This window comes from Ochlerotatus camptorhynchus, unplaced genomic scaffold (genome assembly GCF_037179485.1).
Source record: "Ochlerotatus camptorhynchus isolate MF236.1 unplaced genomic scaffold, CSIRO-AGI_Acam_v1.1 ptg000405l, whole genome shotgun sequence".
Lineage (NCBI taxonomy): Eukaryota > Metazoa > Arthropoda > Insecta > Diptera > Culicidae > Ochlerotatus > Ochlerotatus camptorhynchus.
In genome coordinates this window covers 23,605-34,413 of record NW_027040891.1, presented here as the reverse complement: position 1 = coordinate 34,413, position 10,809 = coordinate 23,605, and positions in this window count along the sequence as shown.

Below are 10,809 nucleotides of genomic sequence, written 5' to 3'. Positions count from 1 at the left end.
TTCAGTAATTTTTTTTTTCAATTATTGGTCTATTTTCTTTCTAATTTCTTTTTTTTTTTTTTTTTTTTTATTAATTTATTTGATAAGGCTCAACCGAATTAACTTTACAGAGCCGAGGATTCTTGGTCACTATACAATACATCTTAAAACTATAGTTAAAAGGTACAACACAATAAACACTTTATCTTCCGCTATCCAAAAAGCCTCCTCGATCAGAACTGGAGCCGCTTCTAGTAGTTTCATTGACGCAAAACGTGGTCAGCACTCACACACTCATCACGAAACGGTTGATTTCCAAAGTCGACGACGCATCGACCGAAAGAACTGCTGATGAAGAACAATGAGGAGGACCACACAATGGTTGCTGCCGAGAAAACAGACGATCGCGTAGCACACATCGAGAGTGGCCTGCTTTTGTCGACAGCCGAGTGAACACTGTGTTAAATTTCATGAACCATGTATAGTTTCACGTTGAGCGAGCTCAACCGTCAGTAGTTTTCACATTTTTTTTTTTTCGTGTTTAACTTTGTGAGTGAATACACATTTTCTTTATCCGATATCACCAACAATTTGCTCTAATTCTCATTTGTATCAAGTTCACTTTTCTGAAACATTTTTTTAAATTAATTCTCTTATTCTTCACAATTATTTCTTAAAACCTATCATCCAGATAGCATTTGGCCCAGTGGCTTTAATCTCTGTCACTCAATAAATTCTAGGGCTTTGAAATCATAAGGTGTATCGAGCATAAAATGTGGTAGAATTCGCTTTATCAAAGTATCTCAAAAGTTCAATAAATTGTTTCGAATACATTAAGTGACACATGAAGTTGAATTTTTCCTATAGCTTTAGAAAACACTTTCTGTAATTTGGCTTTTATTTTTCCCACAAATAATCACTGAAAATTTACAGTTGACCACGTTTTAAAAAATGCGTAAGTCGGTGAGTCGGAATCGATCGATTTTCATCCGACTCCACAGCCCTGTATTTAACATATGTTGTTCATCGTAAATCTGTATTGATCCACCTATCGGTGACACATGTCGTCTTTGTACAAGGCGTACATTAGGGTGAATAAAGTTTGTATGGTGGATTACAACCCCCTGACCCCACAGCTCTTTCGAAATGTGTTGAGGTCATCATCAACTGAGCCAAATTTCGACTTGAATTTGTGGAAGAATTTAAGGTATGGCTAAATTTATGGGAAAGTGAAAGAAATAATAATTAATTAATTATATTGTGAAAATTCTCACTTTGCTCAATTTTGCAAACCAAGTTGATTTCTGTGCAAAAAGTTATTACCAATTTACCATCTGCTCCACGACGTATACCGCGGCATACATGAGATCAGCGAGCTTGCGCTTGGGATGCCCCGCTAATTACTGAATTCGAAACGATTAACGGTCATCGACAAAGTTGTTCTACATAGTCTCAGATATGAGCAATATTGAGCAATTTGTGAATCTGAATATTTTTCCCAAATCTAAATCGCAACCAAGTTCAGTTAAACTTGGCACAGATGTTAAAGATCTATATACAATTCGAAAGAGCAGTGGGGAATAAGGGGTTGTAAAGTTGTCCCACCCTATTGTACGTTTAATTATCTCTTAAGGTCCGTTTAGACTATCTGATTTCTTGGTCTGATTTTGATCGCCGCCATAATGAAAAATCTGCTCGAATTTTCTTTCGACACACTTTGTCGAACTCCCTTGTTTGCTGGTGTTCACACTGCTTGCACATGTCGAAAGAACCGTCAATTTAGATTTCAAAACAAAACTGTATCTGGAATCAAAAGTAAATACTTCCATCATGAATTACCGGAAAGTTGCTCTAGCTTCGGCAGGCGTATTTGCTTTTATTATTTTAAATAAAATGAGAAGGAGAATGTGAACTTTGTGGAGTATGAAATGGCTGTTCAGGAGGAACACCGGCAGGGATCTGGCACGTCTTGTCCTTGAAGAATTGCGATATGAAGATAAAATTGGATTTCAAAACTTTGCCAGGATCTCGCTACCAACTTTCGACAAGTTAGTGGGAAAAGTTCTTTATAGATCTACATGATTCCTTGAGTTCTGAAAATTTCTGTTAGGAACTCAATTCTGCAAATTTCTTTGAAGACCTTCGGACTTCCCTGAAGTTTTGTTTCTATTCTCCGGTAAAATATCCTTAATGATCAACAAACTTTCCTGCAGATCTGAAAATTTCTCGGTAGTTCTACAGATTTCTTTGAAGTTCTGTGTGTTCTTCAGAAGATCTGCAGGAAGATTTAAGATCCTTAAAGATCATCAACTATCTCTGATGTTCACAAAATTTCTAATAATCTACGAACTTCTTGAATGTTTTGTAATTTTATCTGTAGATTTTCATGATTCAATGAATATCTGCAAGTATCTCTGAACATCTACACAATTTCCTAAAGAATTAAAAGATTATCTAGAAACTTTTGAGCTTTCCGGAAGTTTTAGGAAATTTTTTGAAGTTTTAATTTTTTTTCTGAAGTTGTGCAAATATCTCTAAAGATCAGCGAACATACCTGAAGTTCTGTAAATTTCTCTCAAAATCCAAGAACCGCAATAAAAACCTTCTGAAGTTCTGTAAAGTTTTCTGAAGTACTGTATTTCTGCTCTGAAGATCTACGAACTACCCTGAAGTTCAATAAATTTCTCAGTAGATCTCCGAACTTTTCTAAAGTTCTGTAAAGTTCTTTGTGGATTCTTGAATTTCCATAATGTTCTGCAGATCTATCAGAAATTCTTTGAAATTCCCCAAAGCTCTACAAAATATCTGAAAGTATTTTAACTACGAATAACGAATTTCTCTAAAGTTGTGTAAATACTTCTAAAGATCGGCGAACTTTCCCAAAATTCTGTGAGTTTTGCTGAAGTTTTGCATTTTTTTTTCTAAAAACGTACGACCTGTCTGGCGTTCTGCAGACTTCCCTTAAGGTCTACAGACTTTTCTGAAGTTCTTCAGATCTATCTATTTTCAACTTCCGTGGAGTTCTGCAAAATCTTGGACTTCTGAACTTCGCTACGATTTGTTTTTGGAATTGAGGTACTTTTCTGACATTTTACGATTTTTTTTTTGAAGATCTCACATTTTTTTGAAACTGTGTAGCTTCTACAAGATCTACAAAAAAAAACCTAAGGCTCAATAAATGTCTCAGTAGATCTGCAAACTTCTCTGAAGTTTTGTAAATTCCTCTGCAGACTCTCGGGCTACTCTGAAGATCTGAAAATTTCTCTGAAGATCTTCTCAATTACCTTAAGTTCTCAAAAATGTCTGAAAATAGTTGAGCTTCCTGGAAGCTTTAAATGTCTCTCTCAAAATTTACAAATTTCCCTGAAATCGTATCAATATTTTTTTAATTGCCGATCTTCCCTGAAGTTCTGCAAATTTTATTGAAGGTTATGACCATTCATGTGATTTTTTCAAAAGTTTTGCAATTTTTTTCAAAGTTCTGAAGATCTACGAACTTTCCTAACATCAACAATTTTTCAGTAGATCTCAAAACTTCTGTGAAATACTTTATATTTAACTGTAGATTCTTGGAGTTGTCTGAAGTTATGCGAATTTCCCTGAAGATTTGCAAAATTTCGCTTATAGTTTTACCAATTTGTGATTTTTTTTTTATGAAGTTCTGCAATTTTTTTTATTTTTTTTAAATTTGCTGAAGTTTTGCAGTTCTATGCTTAAGATTTCCGAACATCTCTCAAGCTCTAAAAAAATCCTAGTAGGCTCTCAGACCTGCTGTCTGGCATGCTTATTCTTATACAATACATGCTTCGTATTATATAAACACTGTTTTGTTGACCATGCCAAGATCAAAGCCATTACGGCCATCTTTCGGCCAATCACACTGGAAAATAAAAATCAGTCAAACAATACACAGGACATTACCTTCCCTAACAAAAAATACCATACCCGAACGATAACCCAAATGATTGAACTATTCCACAAATGGTTTGGAGATACCCTGAACAGGTCGTTAAGCAAAATACACATTTTATTAGGTTTGCTGCTGAATGCCATCAAAACACAAATCAGTTCAAATCCGTGAAGTTTTAGAAAAAAAAAATCAATATTTTCACCTAACTTGCGGCTATTTTGCTGGTTGAGTCGAATGAAAATTAAACGCAAACCTATTTCGTTCGACAAATCAAACGTCAAATCTAATCATCCTGTCGAAAAAGTGTGAACGCATCCAAACATTGCATCCGACAAAAATTATCGAGCAGTTCGCTCGAATCAGACCAACAAATCAAATGGTCTTAACGTACCTTTAGACATAATGGTCATTTGACAACTTTGTCCAAGACAAGAAGCTTCCAATTGGGCAGGATACTGTAGATACAAGACACTTTGTATTCATGTAATCTTTGCCGAAGGAAACAACATCCTGTATTGTTGGGGTCTCGTAAAATTAACATCGGTAACATCGAAATATCACTCTTCATGGGTTCATTTTTACAATGATCCATCCCCACGAGAGATTCACTCCCGAAAAACAAATTGATATTTGTTTGCTTAAAGCCCACTCAATTTACTTTGCAAAACATTAGAATTTTCAAAAATCCATTAAAATTTCGGCATTTTTAGTTTGGGTGCACATACAACGTTAGTTTTTTTTTTTAATAGGCGAAGGATTAATCTGGTTTTCATATGATATGACCCTCTCGGAAATTGCTTTGGCGGCCACATAACCCACTCGCCTTTGTACTGAGATTATGATACTTAGGTCCAAAATAAAATAAAAATCCAAACATCATACCTGCCTACTGAACCCTCAAAGAAACGAACCCCTAACCTGACTACGCAGCCGCACAGCAGAAAAAGAGATGCCACTTTTGAGAAAAGGGAAGAAAGGAAAATGCCAGTAAAAAGAGTGAAATTGTGCTCGCTCACAGCCCTAGCATTAGAAACACGACAGAAAAATGTGCTTTTAATTATTTAATTAGCAGATAATTGCGCACCGAGTACATGGCCGTTAAGGCTCGTACGAAGGGAGTCGTGTATTCGCATCGCGAGCATTGAAAAGCATGGACGTCCTATGAGTTTCGAAACGAGAAAAACAACTTCGATCGCGTAAGAAAAACTCATCGAAGCAAGTCAGTCTACTATACTAGACTAGTGGGGTAGCCAGGGGAGGGCAGGAAAACAGAAATGTTAATTTCGATTTCGTTTTCCTTCGCCGCCGACGACGACGACGGATGACGACTCCCGACTGATCTACTTCTCTGGCTGGCGGCTGTCCTAGTAGGCGAAAATTGTTCACGCATCATCGCGAGCGATTCGAGGATAGTGACGTCATTTATGACAGTTCTGTGCGAGCGAAAACAGTTGTTTTTTTTCCTTCATGGATTCTGGTGGGTGAGAATAAAACGATCAAAAGGGTTTTCAGCTTTAGAAAAAAAAGTGACGCCCCAATGTTTTCCCGCGTCCATAAATCAATCGTTGGGAAAATAAGCAGTCATTGACAATGACAGTCACAGTCTTCTCCGAATACAGTTGATGGGAGAAGCGTGCGGGTTTTGGGTGGCTTCGGGGTATAAACAAAGCCGATCGGGCGATGTCGAGTTGTCGAGACAACATAAAATCTGTCAAACCACCTGCTTTGAAGCGGTTTTCCGAGTGGTCAGTCTCATAGAAGATGTTTGATGATCGCTTCCCGCCGCAGCAAATCTAATTTTAAATCCCACTTCTTCCGAACAATTAAAATTGACCCAGTTTCCTACATCGGCCCAATGTCACAACGTGTACCGCAGGATGGATTATAATATGGGTTAGGAAGGTACTCCCTGTAGAATATTCCGCCATGGGAGATGGGGGTGGAGGGTGTGAGGGGTGCTTGTAGTATGTGTGTCACAGTACACAGATGTTGAAGGTTCACCTTGAAGATGTTTCCTTTGAAACGCACGCCCTCGTCACTACTTTAGCAGAGGCGTCAGTATGTTTCGTGTTAATTCGGAAAAAATTAATGTTGTTGACGGAAATAATGGCAAGGATGGTAAATAAATGTGGAAATTTTTTGTCAGTCAAGCAGATGTAAAACTTCGTTCGACTAATAGTTTGCTCTCCAACTAAAAAATGGTTTGTCAGTTGGTTGTAACGAAAAATGTATAATGTGTTTTGATATTTTATGTCTTCTAAGATTTGTCCTGTCAAACATTTCAGATCAGGGATTGAAAGATTGAAATCTTAAAAATAAAAACTGAAAACTTCAAGTAAGCTCCACTCCACTTAAAAAATACATTGTAGTCAGTACAGGCTTCAATATGGTCATTTTTAAGTCCAAAAGTGTAGTTTTTTACTACAGAATAATCAGTTTTCGAATGAAAGATATTTGATCGTAATTCGATCAGGAAATTGTGATTCGAAAATATGTTCGGATACAAATGCGTAATTTAAGCTAGAAAAAGCAACTTCCGGCTAAAATTTATTATGACTGTCCGAATAACTAGCAGATTTATTTAAAAAAAAAATGTAGCGAACAAGTCTAGATGAACATCTCAACATGTCCTATCTGCGTTGGTCGATTCTCTACATCGACATTCTCCTTAGATAACCACGGTCATGCAAACACATTTTGTACAATAAACCATAAACAATAAACAATAAAATTACTAGGAAGTTCGGATAAGAGTTACACAATTTATTTTAAATGACTATTCCAAAAAAGGCACCTGGTGGAAATTTGCACAAATTCAGAGCGAAACAGTTTTTGGACGTCCACTGCCGGATTCATAAAAATTACCAGGGATTTCGAAATCCAGACAAACTGCTTCGGAACTCGTGTTAACATTCTAAACTATGCCCGAAGAATTCTAGCCTTGGTTTTTGCACATTCAAAAGAAGTTTTCCTAAATAGTCTTCGACGGTATTTTTCTGAGTACTTCAGGGTTTTCCCTTCTTCATTCCTTACTGGCTTTCACGAGCTTCGGCCTGCTCTCAAAATAAGATCTCTCCCCGTAGAGCTTTTGATCTAATTTCCGTCCTACTAAGCACAACCCGCACTTTACCTCTCTTTTCTGTACGAGTTTGAACGAAAAATTGAATATTTCTGCCAAAGATGACTTCTAAATTTATTCACCTTTCCATTCGTACCGTTGGATTTGATAAAGAGTCGCAAATTGTTGAGATATTGTTTAAAATCTAATAGCGAAATTTACGCATAATGGGCAACCTAAGCAGCGACCTTCTTTCTATAGCCTTTTTCTCTAAAGAACGCACACATATGCAGTATTGGTTTGTTTACAATCTTTTGCTGCCAGCTGCTCTAACAATTTCAGTCGAAAGTATTGTCAAAAACTATTTTGAAACGCTTTTACAAAGCTCCAATCGTCTCTAATGAGAGCGAGTATTGTCGGCAACCAGTTTTTCTTCGGCAACCGTTCCATTTGAACTGCATGTAAATCTGCTGTTCTATTATCGGCAACTCGAAATCAGCTACAATTTATAGTGCGTGTGTTGCATTTCAAGAAAACCTTGCTAGATTGCTTTTTCTCAGTGGTAAAAATATAGTCAAATTGAAGCTGAAAGCATAAAGAATCGTTTGCATGCATTCAGCGAAGTGTTTTCGTAAGAAAATCCAGTGAAAATAGTGTTTCAATTTGTGTTGCCGAAAATAGTCTGTCGTGCCGAAGCCGACATTTCCCCTACTGCTTCTTGATTCTTAATTCGTTCTACGAGTTTCAATTCCGTCCTAACGCATTGAAACGCCATTAGATTTCCTTCGTCCTACGGATAAACGTAGAAAAAGGGGATTCGCTTGGAGCACTTCTTTTGTTTTGAGAACAATGAGCATAAATATTCATACAATGCGCTCTAACAGGGTTTATGTTGTAGCAAGCACGGGAACATGCTTTTGCTTTTTTCTGTACCGAATCTTACAGAAAAGCAAGAAAGGGAACAGGCCTAGACCGGACCGGGAATCCGACCTGCCGCCTCAATCAGGTTTGATAATACCGTGTCTTAACTGACTAGGTTATCTGAGGCCCTCAGATTGACAATCTTAGACGAGCGTTTTTGAAGTTCTAAGTTCTTGAAATCTTTCAAAAATCAAAGACATCCATCCTGGTATTCCGAAAAATTCACGTCCAAAGATCAATACCATCGAATTCGAAACCATCATTAAAACAACATCAATAAAGTGCTCCTCTACAGTAAACCCAAATAGCTCCATTCGTTTTCCCATTATTTCCCTTCCAAACGACAACAATAAATCCCTCTATGAAAAGTATTAATTTGACCTATTAACGTCGCATTATTCAAATTATACCATCCACCACCCACGAGACACAAACGGGGAAAATATGTCTCTCTCTCTCTCTCTCTATCGCGAGTGGAAAATCTTCCGCCAAATCATCCACAGCCGCAGTGTGCTCTGGGGAGGACCGGCGAGCTCCATTCTTCCAATAACAAAACGATTATATTCCGTCTGATGCGGCCCTAACGACAACGACGACGACAGTTTTATTTCCAGCCTATCGTTCGTCGCTCGTTCCGGTAACCTACATCTGTTCGAATCTAACAAGCTGTAACGACCCAGCAAAGATCATGCCCGTCGTCGTCGTCGTCGTCGTCGTCGTTCGGCTCAGAACACGCAGTTGGAAGATATTTGTCTTCCCCGTCTTCTGTCTCATCTGTTTTCGTAAGAACAAAACCCGACGCCTCCAAAGACGCAATGAAACGCAACTTGTTCTCGGCTGAATCTGAATGCTCGCGCGTTCCATCACCGTACTTTTTTCACGGTTTATTTTCGTGTCGGTGAGGGTGTTTTCCGCTTCCACCTACAACGAGGTGGGAAATTCCCGATCCCCGGAGCGGTGACTGGTTTGTATCAAGCACGGGGAGATGCTGCAAGATCCGAAGAAATCGAAAACAAATAACAACGCTTCCACCCTGGTCCAGACACGACGACAGTTTGATCCTAGCAGTCGTCGTCGGTACGTCCCACTTTTTCCGAGGAAAGCAACGGTTCCTCTGTTGTTTGTCTTGTAGAACAGAGGCCTCCTGCGATGCGAAATGCCGGATCTTACCAGTTGCTATGGATTGGGCTGAGACAAGTACGGGCACACTAGCAGTGTCTAAGTTTAGTAAGTTTAGCTTCGTGGAATAACGCGATGATGGTGAGGAGGATGATATTGACTATTTGGGGTGGTACTTGGTGCCTTCTTCATATCGAAAACAACAATTTGTTCAACAACAGCAGTTGTTGTTGTTGTTGTTGTGTAGCGTCCTTTTCTTATCACACTTCGCGATTTCAAGAGCACAAATCTTTAGATTTACGAGGAATATATATCTACACACTGCCAAAAAGTCATGTAAATTTCCGTGCCCTGAGACCGCCACATGCAAGCGGCCCAAATGACATAAGAATCAGTTGAAAGAAACGAAAAAATAAATTCAATCAATCGAACTTTTCGTCGAGTTGCGTATGATTCGGTTTGGGAACACTTAATTTTACATGACATGTTCGTTTACGTTCCATAATTAACGTCAAATATGGATTACGTCTCGTGTAAAATTAGTTATTTTTAAGTGTGTATATATCTATATAGGGAAAAATATACATTTCAATACCCCGCACTGCAACGACTCCGGACCTGATGCCTTCCGTCCAATATTGCTCACCAGTTGCATGGCGAAGCTGTTCGAGCGGATTATCAATCGTCGATTGACCACCGAACTAAAGTCGAGTAGACGACTTGACAAACGTCAGCACGATTTTCGTACAGGCCGCGGGACTGATACATAATTTGCCGAGTTGGAAAGATCACTGCCAACCCAAGATGAACACTGCCTGATAGTCTCCTTGGACCTGTCGAAGGCATACGATACCAACTGGCGACACGGAGTTCTGCGCTCACTAAAATCATGGCTATTACGTGGTCGGATGATGAATATGCTGCAACGCTTTCTTTCGGAAAGGACGATCCAGGTGTCTGTAGGAGGACATATGTCTCGCAAACACCAGTTGGAAAATGGAGTACCACAGGGTTCTGTCCTATCAGTGACGACATTCTCCTCGTAAAAGTGAAGGACTACATCGCAAACTACAAGCCGCCGTCAAAGCTGTCGACAAGTGGACGAAAAGCGTTGGATTCAGCATATCAGCAACAAAGTTCTACATTCTTTATTGCAGTCCGAATGCACGTCGAGAACCTGGGCGTAACATCGTGATAGACCGAGAATCCATCCCGCAGACAAACCGGTTAAGAGTCCTAGTTCCTCGACCGAACTCTGAGCTTCAAACCTTATTGTCAAATGGTGAAGAAAGCGTGTGAACCTCGGTTACGAATCCTTCAGATGATCGGTGCCAAACTTCCGCGTGGCGAACGAAAATCACTACTGCAGGTGGGCTCGGTCCTAGTGACCGCGAAATTGATGCATGGAATGGGAGTAGTTAGCCGAGGAGGACCGGTAACCCTGCAGAACCTTGCCCCAGCATACAATAAAATGGTACGGTTTGCTTCCGGAGCCTTCGTCACTAGCCCGATACAATCGACCATGGCTGAAGCGGGCACCTTACCGTTCGAACTGCTAGCAGCACAATCCATTGCGCGAATTGCAATTCGGATACTAACAAAGAATCAGAACAACAACAGCCTTCCTCTCATTCGACGAGCATCGGATCGCATCAATGCGCTCCCCGCTGTCGGTCAACTTGTACGGCAGACCGATTGTCCGTGGCACACATGAAAACCTAATCCTGTAAGACGTAAAAAAAATGCATACGAGCCGGCGAACCGCCAGAGAAAGTCCGCCCGGTAGTGCAACAAATACTGTTGACCTGCTTCCACCGATCAA